At 30.1% G+C, this 11,305-nt stretch overlaps 1 protein-coding gene across 1 annotated transcript in view; it reads right to left on the reverse strand.

The window, feature by feature from the left end:
• The window catches only part of LOC145266457 (uncharacterized), a 100,201-nt gene extending 93,144 nt beyond the window's left edge, over positions 1–7,057 (reverse strand). The window contains exon 1 of the mRNA XM_080122136.1: positions 6,480–7,057. The gene's annotated coding sequence lies outside the window, so the exon portion shown is untranslated. The remainder of the gene's footprint in view (positions 1–6,479) is intronic.
• Positions 7,058–11,305: the final 4,248 nt, after the last annotated feature.

The following is an 11,305-nucleotide window of genomic DNA, read 5'->3' on the forward strand; positions in this document are numbered from 1 at the left end:
CATATGTATTAGTTTTTGGAACAAACAAGGGAAGTGACCTTGAATTTCTGTGTTATTCTCTCTGCGTCAAATATCTATATGCTCCCCTCCCCGACTTCTAAGTGACACATTGGGACAAAACTTCTATAAAACTTCAAATATGTAAAGAACTTATTTTCATGAAATTTAAACCATGTGTATAAAACACTAATTCAAGGAGTTTTCCAGCAATTCAGATTCTTCTAACTATATTACAGGGCAAAAGGTAACGGGGGGGGGGCAAAAAAAACAAAAACAAAGAACGTAATATGGTATAATTATGGGAGTGTACCATGTATGTCCACTGCACAGATTGTGATCGTTGTACTAACTCAAAGTTGATGCACGATTACGATATTCGTTGCAGTGTCAACTGGATGGCTCAGTTAGTGTTGCAATTGAATAATTCTTCCTCCAATTAAAACGACAAGAACAATTATTTGAGGAGTGGGTATCATGGTATTCGTTTTCTTTGATTGAATGATAGTCTTGCAAATGAGAAACACAAGGTTTGAAGGTTAAGAGTTCATTTCTCTCTGAAAGGTACACAAATCCAACTGATCCCAACAAACCAAACTAACTTTGTCACGCCTAAAGAACCAAATCTAACTTGTCTGCCCTTTTCTGGAATGTATGCACTTTTGATTAGTAAGCTTAGATTTTGGTCATCTTTATTCAGCCATCAAAATATCCGCCTGAGATAACGGCTAGCTAGTATCCACTCAAAAGAGCTTCTCCACAGGCAATTCATGAACATTATTTTCAGTCTTCATCTCTCAGCATGAAACCCCGTTCACTGAAACATTCAGTCTTCCTCCAAAGCAAAATAAAATTGTGGGTGCCTAAACATAAAATAGGAAAAGTTTTCATTTTTCTGTGCCCCCCCCCTTCCTTCCCGAACATTTCTTATTGTTATTCACATGCACAGCAATAAACATGCAACTAAATATGTGCATGTTTACATAATGACTACACTGAAAAAGTACATAGTAGTGATCCTCATTCATATCCCCAGCAATAGTGGGTCTTCCTGCTAGTATATATATATATATATATATATATATATATATATATATATATATATATATATATATATATATATATATATAATTTTTTGATTGTAGAAACTCTCTTCTGGACCAAAGTACCGTAGGTTTGCAACAACAGATGCCACATACAAATTTATTATATCTAGACTATTAACCACTATCTTATATAACTGTAGAACACCATTTTAGACACATTTAGTCGTTCTAATAAAATCCTACATTTCATCCTAGGAGCAACATCATCACAATCGCAACCATCTTTATATGAAGTAGTTACAATTTTTCCCTCTTAATAACAAGTCCTCCTACTATTATCAGTCATCACCGGGGGGTATTCTGTAATTTCAGCAGATATGAGATACCCTTTGTGTCTGGATTATAAACTAATCGACATAACATAATCTCTCCCTTTTCTGATTCAAAAATATTAAAGTCTCTCAAGACTAATTCCGCTAAATCTGATTAGCAGACCTCTGACCATTGCTATATTCCAAATTAACGTATTCACATGCTAAACTAACGCTAATGTACCATTCAAATGTGGCGTCACAATGATACCTCTAAGAAAATTACTGCGTTTATTTTCTTACATTTAAGTGCGTAGGTTTGCATTTCATCTCTTTCTCTCTCTCTTTCTCTCTCTATCTCTCTCTCTCTCTCTGTATATATTCTTTCCAACTCTCTCTTTCTTCCTCTCTTTCTCTCTCTCACTCTCTTTCTCTCACTTGCTTTTTATATTTTTTTCACAGTGATGTCGAAGAAAAAACAACAAACATTTATTTCCTCTCTCTCTGTCGCTCGCTTGCATTGTACATTTATTCCAGTAATTAATTATATTTTTTTCAGACATAATTACGTTTTGAATTTTATGTACTTCATTTAAATATACTTTATTTAAACCTGTGCAATCTATTAAGGATCGTCACCGAATTAAAAATAAATGTTTCAGCAATATCATCTACTGGATTCTCGACATTGCGCACACGTTAACCTTTTTTTAATGGGTAGGGTAAATTTGTACATTAGGTCCACCTCCACAATTTTCTTTAGAATGACGACTTTTAAAGGTTTTCGACTACGCTGATTAAAAATCTCATTCAAATTTTGTGGAGACAAGTACTTATAGAGATATAAAGACCTGTGTTATGCACTGTAATTCACTGGCTGCCAGGTTTATATGCACGTGGGACAAATCTATTTCTCTCCTACCGACACTGCCACTCCCCAATTGCGGGTGTGTTTGCTGACAATGATTATCACGGTTAAATTTGGGTGAATTATTTTTCCACCTCTCCACCAAAAAAAAAAATAAAAAGGGGTTGTCTACTCTGAAGGCCGTTCTTTACATGGGGATGTTGGGGTATGTATTCTGAACGCTGTTTTTAAGATAGGGAGGTTGGTGGTGTCTATTCCAGAAGCCGTTCTTAACATGGATAGTTTGAGATGTCTATTCCAAACGCCATTCTGAACATGACAATACTCAAAGTGAAGTGAAAAAGTCGTAATTGTTTTGTTTTACACACTAAAAAAAGACAACATAAAACTGGAATTTAATTTAATACTATTTGTGGAAGAGTTGAAAAGATAAGGGAGACTTGAACAACAAACGGAAATAACTACGACTGCTAAACAGTAGGAATCCCTAACTTCTAAAACTTCTGTTTCTACTTTCCATTATTATTCTAATGGGCCATTTTTCGTAATTTTATTAATTTATACTGATTTATGCATTCCTTTAATTGCTTTTTTTTAAATTTGAGATTAATTTAAGTACCTGCATGTTATCGCCCCAAACCAGCACTAATCGCCAGTGAATGCAGATTATTTCATTTCAGCCACAGCCGCTAGTGTCTGCAATTGTTCAGGGATGGCAGTGGGCACCAACAGCAACCGTAGTTTACTTTTTTGTGAGGGGGGGGGGCAGGCTTCCACCGGACAATGCTGGTTAACAGGTCCCATAAGTATATATATATATTCTGAAAATTCTCTCTCTCTCTCTCTCTCTCTCTCTCTCTATATATATATATATATATATATATATATATATATATATATGTGTGTGTGTGTGTGTGTGTGTGTGTGTGTGTGTGTACAACTCTCCTACCGGCCATACCACTAATCATAACCAAACCTGACATGATGATGGTCTTTGACCTAGGGATGGTGCACATTGTTTTTCAAGGTCAAAGTCAAATGTTAAGGTCGGACTCTGCTAGTAACAACAACAGCAACAACAACAACAATAATAATAATAATAATAATAATAATAATAATAATAATAATAATAATAATGATGATGATGATAATGAGGCAGTTTATGGGTTTTGCTAAAAAAGAACTGAGGCATCTTGACCAGAAGACCAGAAAACTTATGGTCATGCACAATGCATGACTCTTTTGTCTAGAAGACTGTGTGAATGAAAAGAAAATTAAAAAAATACATAATGCAGGACACTGGAAGGATAATTAATGAAGCAAGAGAAACTAGAAAACTGAACATGACAGAAAGGCAAGGGATAAGATGAAAAAAGAAAAATAGAAAGACAAACAGCAGCCTGTTCTTGTAAGTGAGTAAATATGAAATAGGATAGTCAAGGATTCGAACTTGCGAAGCTAGATTTGGAATTGAGAATTCCAATCATAAGTTAAAATAAACACAGAATGTTATTATAAAATGGAATGCAGAATTACCATTGTTTAGTTCACACAAAAAAGTTAGATATCTGTTTATTATTACCATTGTTTAACTCACACAAAATAGTTAGATATGTTTATTGAAAAAGGAATGTAATGATGAATTTTGTTTCTGTTATAAAAATGAAATTAAAATAAGGAATTTAAAAACGACAATGGAAAATTTTATTTGTAAAGTGAGTTACGTGAATTAGGTTGAGAAGGCATGCCATGCCATGTGTCTGATATGCATGTGCTGGTCATGCAATGACATCATGAGTTATGAATTTAGTTAAATGAATCAGGTGAGATCAGATCGGGCAGATCAGTCAGATCAGAGAAGCAGAGAGGTTCAGACCGATTCTCAGTTAGAGTCAGGCCACCCTCTTGGAAGCGGGAGGCTTAGAAGGAACCATGAAACAACTTTGAATCCTGAAGTACAGAATCATTTCCGACTGGTCGAAGAATAAACTATCAACATGTTTTTATAACTGCCGTCTTTCTGTGTTCATCATTCCAACGAGAAAGGTAATGTGTTTATATTATATGTACAACTGTCAAACGTAAATGCCAAACGCACTATCTCTCTGTCTATCTGTCAGTGTATCATAAATCTCCTCTTGTTGAATTACATGCTCGGCTCTCCTGTATTAGCCTGTACCCTGTCTCTTTATATATAAGACTGTCTCTATCTCATAATATGTCTCCTTATATATACAGAACTGTCTCTCTCTTTATATATACGCGATATATCTGCACACAACATGAACCTCTAAGACTCTATTAAGACGAACATAACAACAACAACAACAACAACAATATATTACATCTTACTAACAAGAACATTTAATAAGACAGTATGCAACACAGCTACACAAGGGGTTCTTAAGAATGACAAAATATGAGACTAATGAAAACACTTGGACATGGCTATGAAGAGGACACAAAAACAGAGAAACTTAATCCTTAATAACAGCCGCACAAGATAACATGATTAGAACCAACCAAATTAAAGCAAAGACTAACAAGACACAAAAAAGCAGCAAATGCAGACTCTGAGGACAAAGAGAAGAAACAATAAACCACATATTAAGCGAATACAGCAAACTAGCCCAAAAAAGAATAGACACGATCAAATGAGAAAGTAATACACTGAGAATTATTCAAGCAACTGCATCTTGAACACTAAGAAAAATGGTAAAAGCGCAGACCAGCAGCAGTACTTATAAACGGAAGTCACAAAATTTTATGAGACATGGGTATTCAAACAGATAACCCCATCCAAGCAAGAAGATCAGATGTCATAATATTTAGTTAAGAAGACGGAAAAATCCTACCAGATTGTAGATTCCACTGTTTCAGCATGAAATGTACAAAAGAAACATCAAGAAGAGAAGGAAATACACAGAACTGACGAAAGAGCTGAAAGGTATATGGAAGATGAAGAAAGTCAAGCTAATCTCAATTATAGTATGAACACTATCAGTAATCTCAAAAATCTTTGATAAATAATGGGAAAGATTTGAATCAGGAGGATTGCTGAGAAATAACAATAATGAAAACGGTTGAAATATTAAGGAAAACGTTTAAATGCAGAGACTAATACACATTATCTACAAACGCTAGGAGAGGCTTATTGTCCACCAAATTCCAGTGCACACCAATGCCAACGAGAAATCAGTGGTAAATGGCTGTTGCGATAACGCAAATTCTTTTGCAAAGGTTATTGAAAGAGGTGGAGAGCACTAGAAATCTGGGGAGATTTGTTGTCACTCAAACTCCAGGGAACTCCATCAAAGAGACATCTTTGATGGCTTGTGTGAAAACTCCTAGTGCAATAATAATAATAATAATAATGATAATAATAATAATAATAATAATAAATGGATACATGTGACACTTTTTATTATTTATTCTATTTTGATTTAATTCAAAAAATCATAAATTGTGACAAATCTGTTAAGAAATTTTTTACTTCATATTATTGTTATGGATAAGATGGAAGTAAAGAAACTTATATTTTATTATCTATTGTTTATAATATGCGTGAACACATTATAAAAATTCGATGACAAAACAAAACAATTAAGAAGCAACACATAGAAATCAGTCATTGTTTCTTTGAATGCTCACATAGACATATTACAATATTTAAAGAATGGTTGACAGGAATGAGACAAAGACAGGAAAGGGTGGGTGACTTGTTCAGGTCATTATAAATTACAGGTAATTATAACAATTAAAATGATTTTTCCAAATGTAACTCAATCTCAGAACTAAAGTATATATTTTAGCATGCATTTTGTGTTGTTGTTGTTATTATTATTATTATTATTATTTTAGAAGTAAAGAGCCTTATTATTTTGCCATCTAATTTACACATATGTTTGTGGTGTATATGAAAGTTAAATACCTACATTGAAGAAAGAAACTTTTTTCTCTAAATGCTTATAGAGACATTAAGAAATATTAAATAATCGTTGAATCAACCGAATAAGAAAGGGCGAGGGAAATACATAAATAGTAAAGAGAAAGATCGGTGACTTGTTCAGTTAATTATAAATTACAGTTAATTATAAGAATTGAAATGATTGTTTGAAACATAATTCAATCATGGAACTAAGGAATATATTTTAGCATGTATTTGTGTGATTAGAATATACTTTAGGTAACAAACATTGATTCAACTTTTGTATTCTAATTATAAGGATAGATTTCTGAGAATCAAAATATATTTACCGGGTGAGAAACGGACAGCGTTTTAGGCGGGTATCAACTTGAACAAGAACAGCACAATTGTGAAAAAAATAACACACTAGAAAGAAGAAAAGAAGACAACAGCGGCTATACCTACCCCCCAGGATGTGTGAGAAATGGGGAGGGAGTCATCAGCGTGTCCATAGTAACTCATACCTAAAAAAAAAAAAGAAAAAGAAAAAAGAGAAAAAGAAAAGAAATGAAATTTTTCAAGAAAGTATGCAGACTCAGAGACATATTTAACACAAGTAGACTACCCACCTTAGGCCAGGCTCAATATCACCAGATACTCGAGATCAAAGTGTAATATCAGTTTAGGGTTAAAATTAGACGTTTAGGGTTAATAAAAAGTGGGTGCATGTTAAGAGCTTGTCTGGACATGCTTCATATGGTTCTGGATCCTTTTGGAACCCATTCTGATTGAGACTAATTGAGTGAATAGGTCTTACATCTGTTTCCATATATGGGTAACAGAGATCTTACTAGATGCTCACACACCACTTTCGTTGTTCGCCTTGCCCTTGATTATTTTTTATTCATTTTATTTTTTTTTTGTACACTATCCACTCCATAACTGCATCCTATTTCTTTTGCTACCACTTCCACTTAGAGATTAAATTGTTTGTTTCCGGTTCTAAATAAAGCAGATTGGTCCTGGATATGACCTTAAACTATATCCAGTAGTGAGGCCCCAGCTTGTGGGGTTTGGGGAGTGTGAAGCCACCCTTTAATTACCATTGCTCCCAGGTCCAATCTGACCCGGAGTGTTAGTACCTGTTAGGGTCCCAATTATGGGTTAAATAGAAACCGACTTGAAAACAACAAATATATTCTATTAAAAAATTTTTCTTTAAAATCTTTGGATTTGGCATTAAATAACCCGAAAAGGGTTGATATGCTGTAAAACAACCAAACCAACCAAATCAACTAAATAAACCAGAAAAGGTGGGTGTATTATTCTTAGAAAAACTGTAGAGTGTCATTAACCTGCTTTTGATTTGTTTTGTTTTTTGGTTTATTTTGTTGTTGTTTTTTTTTCTTTTCTCCTCTCCTTATTTTGTATGTAATTTTAAATATATTTTGTAAATAAAATTGATTTTAAACCAATGGAATGATTTAAGAATAAGAAAACAAGTCTGCTACGGAAATGAAAAAAATCACGAACTTCCATTGCAAAATACTAAAAGAATGGGACCGCTAACAGCATGCCAATTAAATTATTTTATGAGTGAATTCAGGTGTCCAATTCTAACTAACCACCTCAAACACATAAGATGGGCTAAAAAGAGGTTCGCTTCACTATGATCAGGAGAGGATTATAATAGCTGCTCATGAACAATGGTTTTAAGAAAATGAGTGGTCTCAATAATGACAACAAGTGCAGGTACTGTCACATAGAAGTAGAGAGTGTGAGTCACCTGACATCCAACTACTTATATATCACATTAAAAAAAATGGAATCTTAGGAAGATCTCCATTATTCCAGTAATTATAGAAACAAACAGATTAACACAAAAATATTTTTCAAAACTACCTGGCAAATATACCCAGTGAACGAAATGCAAGAGAAACAGAAACAATTACACTTAAAAATGAGGTTAAATTCTTAAAAAGTAGAACAATAGATAAATGTCTGGCATCTGCTAAAATCCCCTATCTACAGCAAAAACAAAAAGATCAGAAAATTGAAAAAACAAAAAAACAAAAAAACAAACGCAGTTTCTGCTGACACTGTGAGAATAGCACAGCTGTTGTTTGTCGTTTTCTTTTTGTTTTTTTTTTTTTTTGGTGAACATCATTCATTCGAATAATTTTTTTTCGTGGACATCATTCATTCGAATAAATTTTTTTAGTGTACAGCATTCATTTGAATAATTTTTTTTGGTGGACATCATTCATTTGAATAACTTTTTTAGTGTACATCATTCAATTGAATAATTTTTTTAGTGTACATCATTCATTCGAATAAATTTTTTTTGTGTACATCATTCATTTGAATAAATTTTTTTGGTGGACATCATTCATTCGAATAATTTTTTTAGTGTACATCATTCATTTGAATAATTTTTTTTAGTGTACATCATTCATTTGAATAATTTTTTTGATGGACATAATTCATTTGAATAAATTTTTTTAGTGTACATCATTCATTTGAATAATTTTTTTAGTGTACATCATTCATTTGAATAATTTTTTTGATGGACATAATTCATTTGAATAAATTTTTTTAGTGTACATCATTCATTTGAATAATTTTTTTTGATGGACATCATTCAATTGAATAAATTTTTTTAGTGTACATCATTCATTTGAATAATTTTTTTTGATGGACATCATTCATTTGAATAAATTTTTTTAGTGTACATCATTCATTTGAATAATTTTTTTTAGTGTACATCATTCATTTGAATAATTTTTTTTGATGGACATCATTCATTTGAATAAATTTTTTTAGTGTACATCATTCATTTGAATAATTTTTTTTAGTGTACATCATTCATTTGAATAATTTTTTTTAGTGTACATCATTCATTTGAATAATTTTTTTTGATGGACATCATTCATTTGAATAAATTTTTTTAGTGTACATCATTCATTTGAATAATTTTTTTTGATGGACCTCATTCATTCGAATATATTTTTTTAGTGTACATCATTCATTTGAATAATGTTTTTGATGGACATCATTCATTTGAATAAATTTTTTTAGTGAACATCATTCATTTGAATAATTTTTTTTGATGGACATCATTCATTCGAATAAATTTTTTTAGTGTACATCATTCATTTGAATAATTTTTTTTGATGGACATCATTCATTTGAATAAATTTTTTTAGTGTACATCATTCATTTGAATAATTTTTTTTAGTGTACATCATTCATTTGAATAATTTTTTTTGATGGACATCATTCATTTGAATAAATTTTTTTAGTGTACATCATTCATTTGAATAATTTTTTTTGATGGACCTCATTCATTCGAATATATTTTTTTAGTGTACATCATTCATTTGAATAATGTTTTTGATGGACATCATTCATTTGAATAAATTTTTTTAGTGAACATCATTCATTTGAATAATTTTTTTTGATGGACATCATTCATTCGAATAAATTTTTTTAGTGTACATCATTCATTTGAATAATTTTTTTTGATGGACATCATTCATTTGAATAATTTTTTTTGGTGTACATCATTAATTCGAATAAATTTTTTTAGTGTACATCATTCATTTGAATAAATTTTTTAGTGTACATCATTCATTTGAATAATTTTTTTTGACTGACATCATTCATTCAGTTAAATTTTTTTAGTGTACATCATTCAATTGAATAATTTTTTTTGATTTACATCATTCATTCAGTTAAATTTTTTTAGTGTACATCATTCAATTGAATAATTTTTTTAGTGTACATCATTCATTTGAATAATTTTTTTTGATTGACATCATTCATTCGAATAAATTTTTTTAGTGTACATCATTCAATTGAATAAATTTTAAAGTGTACATCATTCATTTGAATAACTTTTTTTAGTGTACATCATTCAATTGAATAATTTTCTTTAGTGTACATCATTCAATTGAATAATTTTTTTAGTGTACATCATTCAATTGAATAATTTTTTTTAGTGTACATCATTCAATTGAATAATTTTTTTTAGTGTACATCATTCAATTGAATAATTTTTTTAGTGTACATCATTATTTTGAATAATTTTTTTTGATTGACATCATTCATTCGAATAAATTTTTTTAGTGTACATCATTCAATTGAATAATTTTTTAAGTGTAAATCATTCATTTGAATAATTCTTTTTGGTGTACATCATTCATTAGAATAATTTTTTTAGTGTACATCATTCAATTGAATAATTTTTTTTAGTGTACATCATTCAATGTAATAATTTTTTTTAGTGTACATCATTCAATTGAATAATTTTTTTTAGTGTACATCATTCAATTGAATAATTTTTTTTAGTGTACATCATTCAATTGAATAATTTTTTTAGTGTACATCATTCATTTGAATAATGTTTTTGATGAACATCATTCATTCGAATAAATTTTTTTAGTGTACATCATTCAATTGAATAATTTTTTAAGTGTACATGATTCATTTGAATAATTTTTTTTAGTGTACATCATTCATTTGAATAATTTTTTTAGTGTACATCATATAATTGAATAATTTTTTTTAGTGTACATCATTCAATTGAATAATTTTTTTTAGTGTACATCATTCATTTGAATAATTTTTTAAGTGTACATCATTCATTTGAATAAATTTTTTTAGTGTACATCATTCAATTGAATAATTTTTTTTAGTGTACATCATTCAATTGAATAAATTTTTTTAGTGTACATCATTCAATTGAATAATTTTTTTAGTGTACATCATTCATTTGAATAATTTTTTTTGATTGACATCATTCATTCGAATAAATTTTTTTAGTGTACATCATTAAATTGAATAATTTTTTTTGATGGACCTCATTCATTCGAATATATTTTTTTAGTGTACATCATTCATTTGAATAATTTTTTAAGTGTACATCATTCATTTGAATAAATTTTTTTAGTGTACATCATTCAATTGAATCATTTTTAGTGTACATCATTCAATTGAATAAATTTTTTTAGTGTACATCATTCAATTGAATAATTTTTTTAGTGTACATCATTCATTTGAATAATTTTTTTTGATTGACATCATTCATTCGAATAAATTTTTTTAGTGTACATCATTAAATTGAATAATTTTTTTTGATGGACATCATTCATTTGAATAAATTTTTTTAGTGTAC

This window comes from Euprymna scolopes, chromosome 41 (genome assembly GCF_053919585.1).
Source record: "Euprymna scolopes isolate OS-2025 chromosome 41, ASM5391958v1, whole genome shotgun sequence".
NCBI lineage: Eukaryota > Metazoa > Mollusca > Cephalopoda > Sepiida > Sepiolidae > Euprymna > Euprymna scolopes.